At 38.7% G+C, this 7,898-nt stretch overlaps 1 long non-coding RNA gene across 1 annotated transcript; it reads right to left on the reverse strand.

Moving 5' to 3' along the window:
• Nucleotides 1-345: 345 nt before the first annotated feature.
• On the reverse strand, nt 346-5,907 carry LOC123713278. Its single transcript, XR_006754169.1, has 3 exons — nt 5,781-5,907; nt 4,481-4,633; nt 346-826 (listed from the first exon to the last, which is right to left on the reverse strand). It is a non-coding gene; the product is annotated as an uncharacterized LOC123713278 (long non-coding RNA).
• Nucleotides 5,908-7,898: the final 1,991 nt, after the last annotated feature.

Genomic DNA, 7,898 nt, shown 5'->3' on the forward strand with positions numbered 1-7,898 from the left:
TATTGACCTTTCTAGTTCTCTTATATTTCCTATATTTAAATCTGTAATTGGTTCTAAATTGTATATATTTCCAAGCTGTAATAATTCATATATTAAATTCTGCGGACTTATAATACTAGGGTGCATAACACCTAATTGCGAAAATGTTATAGCATCTTCTAATATCATTAACTTATCTAATATAATTTGCAAACTAAAATCTATTTGAACATAAATGTCTAAGTTACGAACGTGATTAGCTAGCACATCATTCGTCTTTGTTGTATTCTCCAAATACAAAACTAACTTTCGCTGATTTTCATTGAGTTTATCTAATTGGAGACCAAATTCTTTTATAGTGTTTTCGGCTATTACTAATGTCTTCTTTTGAACCTTTTGCATAGAAGTAACCTTGTTTTTAATGGCCAAAATATCAGCTTCAAATTTAAGAGCGTCTTGTTGATCTAGATTACCTGTTATGGACTTTATAACTGAGCCTAAACCGTTAATAAGACCTCGTTTGCGCCTAACATTCTGGGGAATAATATAATCAATTTTTCTATTCACTATAGATAGATTATGTTCTATTTGAGCTCTAAAAGAATTTTGCACTTGATCTGTATGCATTGTATACAATTCTGTGGTATTTATGCTTGTGAATAATGTCGCTAACTCATTAATGGTTGACTGCAAATAAGTCATGTTATACACACATGCTAAATTAAAAATATCTATTTGTTTCATTATCCGCCCTTGTTTAAGCAAAAGGATTCCCGGATTGTTGTTAACAGGATTAAGGATTACGTCACCTCTTGAACAGAGCATGATTGCTCCTGCGATGAGGATCCTGGAACAAGGTGGGGCCTTCTAAGGAGTTTATAATGAACTCTAATCGATTTAGAATTTGGATGACTACCTATTATCTCGGCTACATTATTAGGGTGGAGGTGAATAATTTTATACGGACCTTTAAATACGGGTTTAGTTTTGTCGTTCCTTGCTGTTTTCGCCACCTGTTTATATACGGTTTCACCTACCTTGAATACGATGTCTACAGCTTGCTTATTACGCCTGGCTATTACCTGTTCTTTATTTGTTGACATTAGGGCAGTAACAGATTGCTGTATAGCTTCTGCGTTTGCCTTATGCTTTAGGACGTAATCTTGATAAAATTCCTTCGGAAAGTGCAGCTCCAATGGGTTACGTGAAATTGTGTGACCAAATAATAACTCGTGTGGTGAATAACCGGTTGCCGAGTGAATAGCGTTGTTGTAAGCTATTATGGCATATTTCATAATTAACTGAATTGGGTCATCTTTATTAATCATACGCTGAATTCTAACTATTTCAGCTATAGTTGAATGAAAACGTTCTATTGGTGAGTTCGAGTTAGGGTTATACGGGGTTGTAAAATGAATGTTAATATCATGTAGAGAGCAAATTTCCTTAATTACGTCATTATCGAACTTATTATCTGAGTCTGTTGTAATTTTATGCGGGAGTCCTAAAACAGAGAAAACTTGTAATAATGCTTCGGCTACGTGTATACTACTGCATGCATTTAACGGAACTGCCTGTGCGAATTTTGAAAAATTATCTATTATAGTGAGAAAGGGACCTTCTCCTGCTGAATATAAATCCATAAATAAATGTTCCCAGGGCTTACGAGGTGTTTCAGTAACTGCTAAAGGGGGTCTTAAAGGGTTTCTTTCATACTTCGCTTTCAAACAAATGTCACATTGGTTAATATACCTTTGAATAGTAAGTAACATGTTAGGCCAATGGTAATTTCTGTGCAATTGCTTAAGTGTTTCCTGTATACCGCGGTGTACTGGCTTACCTTCATGATACTTCTTAATCAACGCTTCCTGTTCGTTCTTATTCTCAACTAGCGTAACGCGCGTGGTACATCTAATAAGTTTTGGGCCTCGATTATTAAATGTGGTACTATAAACTTTACAAAATGTTGGGTACAATTCATCGTTATAAAAATAACAGTGGAATATGCGATCTGCAATGGTGTGCTCTTTAAGAAACCGAATTATTTCCTGTTCTGTGTTATTTACGGGAATAAAAACGTCTTTAATAACAGTGCGTCGGTTGGTTGACCTATCTTCTACTCTGTAAGTGGTACCTGGGGTTGACCTAATATGAAATTGTTTTAGTTGCCTATCGATTGCGTCAGATAAAATAGGGATACCGTTATTTTCATTATCTGGTTGGGTATTAATAGTACTAACTAATTCTACCTCACTTAGTTGATTTTTATCTATAGCTGATTCTGCAATTGAGGGGCTCTGTGGGTCTAGTTGTACGTCTGGTTCTAAGTTATCATCTTGTCTACTCGGGCCTGCCATCGGTTCGTCATCAGTCTGTCTGTCATTTTGTTGAGTTATACGGACATTTTCAAATATTCGACCAATTAATTCATCGTCTTCATTATCGTCAAGGTTTACTGCAAGTGAATCAATGCTGTGATGAAATATCTTGACTCGAGATAGTGCGTCTGCGTTAGTGTTTTGCAGTCCCTTCTTATAAACAACATTAAAGTCATACTCCGCCAATTTCAGTCGCCAGCGCGTCAACTTTGAATTATGATCTTTTAGCGACATCAACCATGTAAGGGGTCTGTGATCAGTATAAATTGTGAACTTACGTCCAAAGATATAGGGTCTAAAATATTTTATTGCCCACACTATCGCTAAAAGCTCTTTTTCGATAGTGGAATAACGCGATTCTGAGTCTGATAAAGTACGCGACGCATAAGCTACGGGTTTATCAGATCCTACTCTACCCTGAGATAACACAGCGCCTAGAGCAAAGTCAGATGCGTCAGTTGTCAATATGAACGGTTGGTCAAAGTCGGGGTACTGCAATATCGGATCGTTAGTAAGTATTTGTTTACACTTGTTGAATGACTCTAAGAATTCTGACGTATACACAATTTTTCTGCCTTTTTTTAAGCAAACTGTCATAGGCTTTGTTAATTTTGCGAAGTCTTTAATAAACTTGCGGTAGTAACCTACTAGTCCCAAAAATGATTTGATTTCTTTTTGGTTTTTAGGCAACGGGAAGTCAAGTACAGCTTTGATCTTGTCCTTATTCGGTTTCAGTCCTTCGTCTGTAAGTTCATGACCCAAAAAAATTACTTGTTTTTGGAGGAATTCCGACTTATCTAACTGAACCTTAAGGTTATGAGTTTTAAATCTTTCAAAAACTTCACGCAGCCTTTCTATGTGTTCTTGTAATGACGTACTTATTATGATAACGTCATCCAGGTATGTATAAACGTTCGGTAAACCTCTAAGAATATGGTCCATTAACTGTTGGTATGTGCTAGGTGCATTCTTAAGTCCAAATGGCATGCGTAAAAATTCATAATGACCTCGTTCAGTAGTGAACGCCGTCTTCTCTATGTCTTCTGGGTGCATTTCCACTTGATGATAACCACTAGCAAGATCAAGAGTAGTAAAGTATTGAGCACGTCCTAATCTGTCAAGTATGTCGTGTATGTTAGGTAAGGGATATTTGTCTTCAATTGTCCGGTCGTTAAGTCGTCTGTAATCTATTACTAGTCTCCATTTAACTTTACCAGATGCGTCCGGTTTCTTAGGTACGATATGCACTGGGCACGACCATGGTGAAATACTTTCTCTAATAATACCTTGCTTTAGTAAATTATCAACTTGGTTACGTATTTCTGCACGTTGTTGTGGGGCTTGTCTGTAACTACGAACGTAAATTGGTGTATCATTTGACAATCTTAACTGATGTTTAACTGCATGTGTAAAAGTTAATGGTAGATTTTCTGAATGAAAAATGTCGCGGTAACGATAACAAAGCTCAGTAATTTCTCGCTTTTCTTCCTCATTCATGTGACCAGTTCGAATTTTATTGAAATTGTCACAGAGCTCTTTGTCTACGTCTATGTTAAACGTTAGTTTCAGAATAAGCCTCCAACTCTATAGGGGATTTATCGTAAATAAACATGTTTTCGCCAGTACTATTAACAACAGTAGTTTTAAAAGAACCGGCTTTAACTGTAACTAACGCTGTGGGGGATTCCAAACCTTCAGACCAATAGTGTTTGTTATGAATATACTGTCCATCTATATAATTAGTCTTTATTCTTACTACCTTCTCACATTTGGCCTCAATTTTAATTTTACGCAAAGGTTGATTAAAATAAATTGGTATATTCGCTGTTTCTGTACGTAACATTCCTCGATTTAAGTCAATATTACTTTTTAAATGTTTCAGTAAGTCACATCCTATTAGTCCCTTATATTTTGGGTCGAAGTCGAAAATTAAAAATTTATGAATTGTATCTGTGTTAAAAATTGGTGGTAACGGGAGGTGTACTATGTACTTATGACGTGATCTACTATGTGCGGTGGATATTTCGAAAGGCTCGAACTCAACCAATTGTTCCCAAATATTGCCAAAATAACATCAAATGAAACAACACTCCGACTGGCACCGGTATCTACTAAGAATTTACCTTGAAACTCCGGCAGCTCTATGTACGGTAGATGGTCGGTATTTTGGACGTTGATTTTCACTACCTCCGATCTTCCTCTCCCTGAGCTTCGTGAAAATCCGGGTTGTATTCGGCTTCCTCCTGACAAGAATTTGGCTCGACATCGCTTTCGTCCTGTAGGCTATTGTAACAATTATAACATGTACCTTGGAAGTCCGGGTCCGAATTATAAGGGTTATTCTCAGTATAAAATTCCTCTTCAATTAAATATGGGGGTTTTTGGGGTTTTGACACTGACCGCATGGTGACATCCGAATTTTTATGTGCATGATGACCCTGTTGAGGAATATTGAGTGATTTACGGAAGTTTCCAGAGCTTCTACCTCCTTGTTGGTTCTTCCATGGGAGTAACGACTTAACTAGCTGTTGCCGTTGTTCTGGGGTCATATTGTTCTCTTGAGGTACATAGTTATCAGGTCTAAATTGAGGATGTGTGGGTGGAAGATGTAGTCGAGATGGGAAGGGTAACCTGTTGTTATGTGAATGTTGAGGAAAGTTCGGTTCCTTTTGCCTAAACGTACCGTTATAGAATGTCGAAGGGCCCGGCTTGTTAAGAGCAAGTCGCGCTTCTTCCTCCTTCGCTATTCTAACGCCTAATGAAACATGGAAATCTAGATTATTAACATACTGTTCAATTACCATTTCCTCGTAATAACCTTTATTAGCATGGTTTCCTATAGATAACAGGGTGTCCAGTAACTCACGAAGTCGTTTGCCAAAGGACTCGGCGTTCTCATTTTTTAATTTACGACGAATAAGAGCTGTCTTTATATTGTTCCACGTATCTAAGTTAGTCTCATAGGCGATTGCCTCTACAGCCGCACCGCTCAACTTACTTTTTATTACGCTAAGCAATGTGGGATGGTTCCTCCCCGCGACTTCTATTTGTTCGAGAACATTTTCTACCTCTCTAATATAAAAATTAAGTAATTTCTTAGTTCCGTCATATTTGGGAATAAGATCTACCAAAATTTTAAAATGCGGTGAATCTAATAGCGACATATTTTGAATTTAATTATATGAATTAATAAAGTTATAAAATATAACAATTTCTATGTAGATCCGCTTACACTTAACAATACGCGTAACGTGACGCTAAGGAATGCCCGTCCGATGTGAGAACAAGACAATAGCCTATTGTTATAATGTTAAAGTTTTAAACCGATTTTAGGTTTAAACACTCATTAATTATATATATAAAAAAAAACTATATCTAGGACAGGAAATAGAGCAGGAAACTTGGCTTAGCGAGAGTACTCACCAGACCAGCAACTGCATTTCTTGTCGAGTCTCGTAGCAGCACGAGGGAACGCCCAATGCTCCAGGTGTACCCGCGTGGATCTCGGTGACCGCCCTTGATGAGGTTCCTTTGGAATGCAGTAACGCGACTAGGGAGTCGCCGTTTACCAGGGGACTTTGAAGAGTTTGATTCGCGGTTTTCCTAGTTAAACGTGCAATCCTACCGACTGCGCCAGTTATGTTCAGGCAGACCGAAAAGACATTAAAAAAAGAATTTATTTATTTATATGTCTTTACAATTTGAAATCTACTACAAGACTGATCTAAATCTAAATAATACGAATACAATAATTAACTTTCAAATAAACTATAGTCGGCGAAATCGCTGAGTGCAACGTCAGCGATTACCAAGGGTTATGCCTTGGTAACTCAAGACAAGACATTTTCTTCACGTTCCAAATCCGGCAGAGTGTCTACCATACAATCAACGGATTGGGCATACTCTTTCCAGTTTGCTTTTTTGAGTTTATATTTCAAAAGGGGGTTGTGGTAAGAGAGGGGTAAGGATTTGTTGTTTAATGTTATAAGTATGGGAAAATGATCACTGCCATAGGTGGACTCAAGGGCGTTCCAATTTAGTTGCGAGGCTAGGTTAGGGGAGCAGAGGGTGAGATCCACTGCAGATTTGGGATTCTGATTAGGGTATACCCTGCGAGTTGGGGAGCCATCATTGAGGATACAGAGATTGACAACGTCGAATAAGTCAATCAGCAGTGGAGCAAACCTATCACTAGCGTGGCACCCCCACATAGTGTGATGGGTATTAAAGTCACCCATGGCTATGATAGAGCTGGGAAGGGATGATAAAATTGATTGTATCTCGGTAAGAACAGAAGGAGAAGGGTGAGGACTATACAAAGATACAAAAGAAATATCTAAGGTACGAACAGCAACAGCATTAATCTGTTCGCTATGGGTAGGAAGAGGAATTTGGGAGAAAGGGAGGGAATGCCGTACAAAGACAGCACTGCCCGCATACCCATCATTCCTGTCATCCCTCAGACAGGAGAAACCAGGTACCCGAAATCGGTAACCAGGTCTCAGCCATGTCTCCGAGATGGCAACAATTGTGGGTTTATGGAGGTTTATGAGGGAGATCAATTCGTGTTTTCTTGAACGTAAGCTTTTACTATTCCATTGAATTAGGGTTATTGGGTCCGTTTTGTAATAATTTAAAGAGTTGGGATAGGTTTTTGGCAACGTTGGGCGGTAGGGGAATTTCGCTACATGGGGCGACAATACTGAGAAGGAATTCAGAAATAAATTCTAACATTTTGCCCTGAGAGGGAAGGGTGTCAACATTATTGTTGAGAGCACAACCATTTGGGAGAGATGAGGAGCACTCACCAACAATAGTCTGGTGAGCTGTTCTATCGTACCCCTTTGCTAGAGAAGCTTGGGGACGAGAGGAGCCATAGATTGTTTGGCGATAGGAAGTTTTGGTAGGAGTTTGGGCTGTTTGAGGAGATCTTATAGAATAGACAGGAGGGGTAAACATTTCTTTTGTTATCTCAGAATATGAACGTCGGACAGGTGGAAACTGAATTGCTGCTTCAATGTTTGAGATATTGTTCTGGGACATCACCATTTTTATGGATTGCTGTCGAGTAAATTCTGGACAGCCCTTGTCAGAAGCAAAATGTTTACCTGAGCAATGTAGACATGTGGATGTTTCTAAGGTGACTTCGCACGTATCACCTGTATGGGGCTGAGCACACCTGTAACATCTGGGCTTAGATCGGCAGACCGATTTGATATGACCAAAACGGCAGCAGTTCAGGCACTGTATGGTTGGAAGTTTGTAGGTTTCGACACGGAGGGAAGTGTGGTAAGAGTAAATCTTAGAAGGGAGCATTTGTCCCCTGAAGGTAAGGACAACAGATTGGGTAGGCACCCAGGTGGTGACACCCTCAGTAACTAATTTTCGGTTCAGTCGCCTTGACTTTAATACCTCACCACATCCAGGAGGAAGCTCTAATGAATCAACGATTTCGTCCATTGACCAGTCTACCGGTACACCTTTGACCAACCCCATTCTGGTTATGTTATAAGAAGGGATAATAGTTTTAAACTTGCACAT

The sequence above is a fragment of the Pieris brassicae genome, chromosome 1 (assembly GCF_905147105.1).
Source record: "Pieris brassicae chromosome 1, ilPieBrab1.1, whole genome shotgun sequence".
NCBI lineage: Eukaryota > Metazoa > Arthropoda > Insecta > Lepidoptera > Pieridae > Pieris > Pieris brassicae.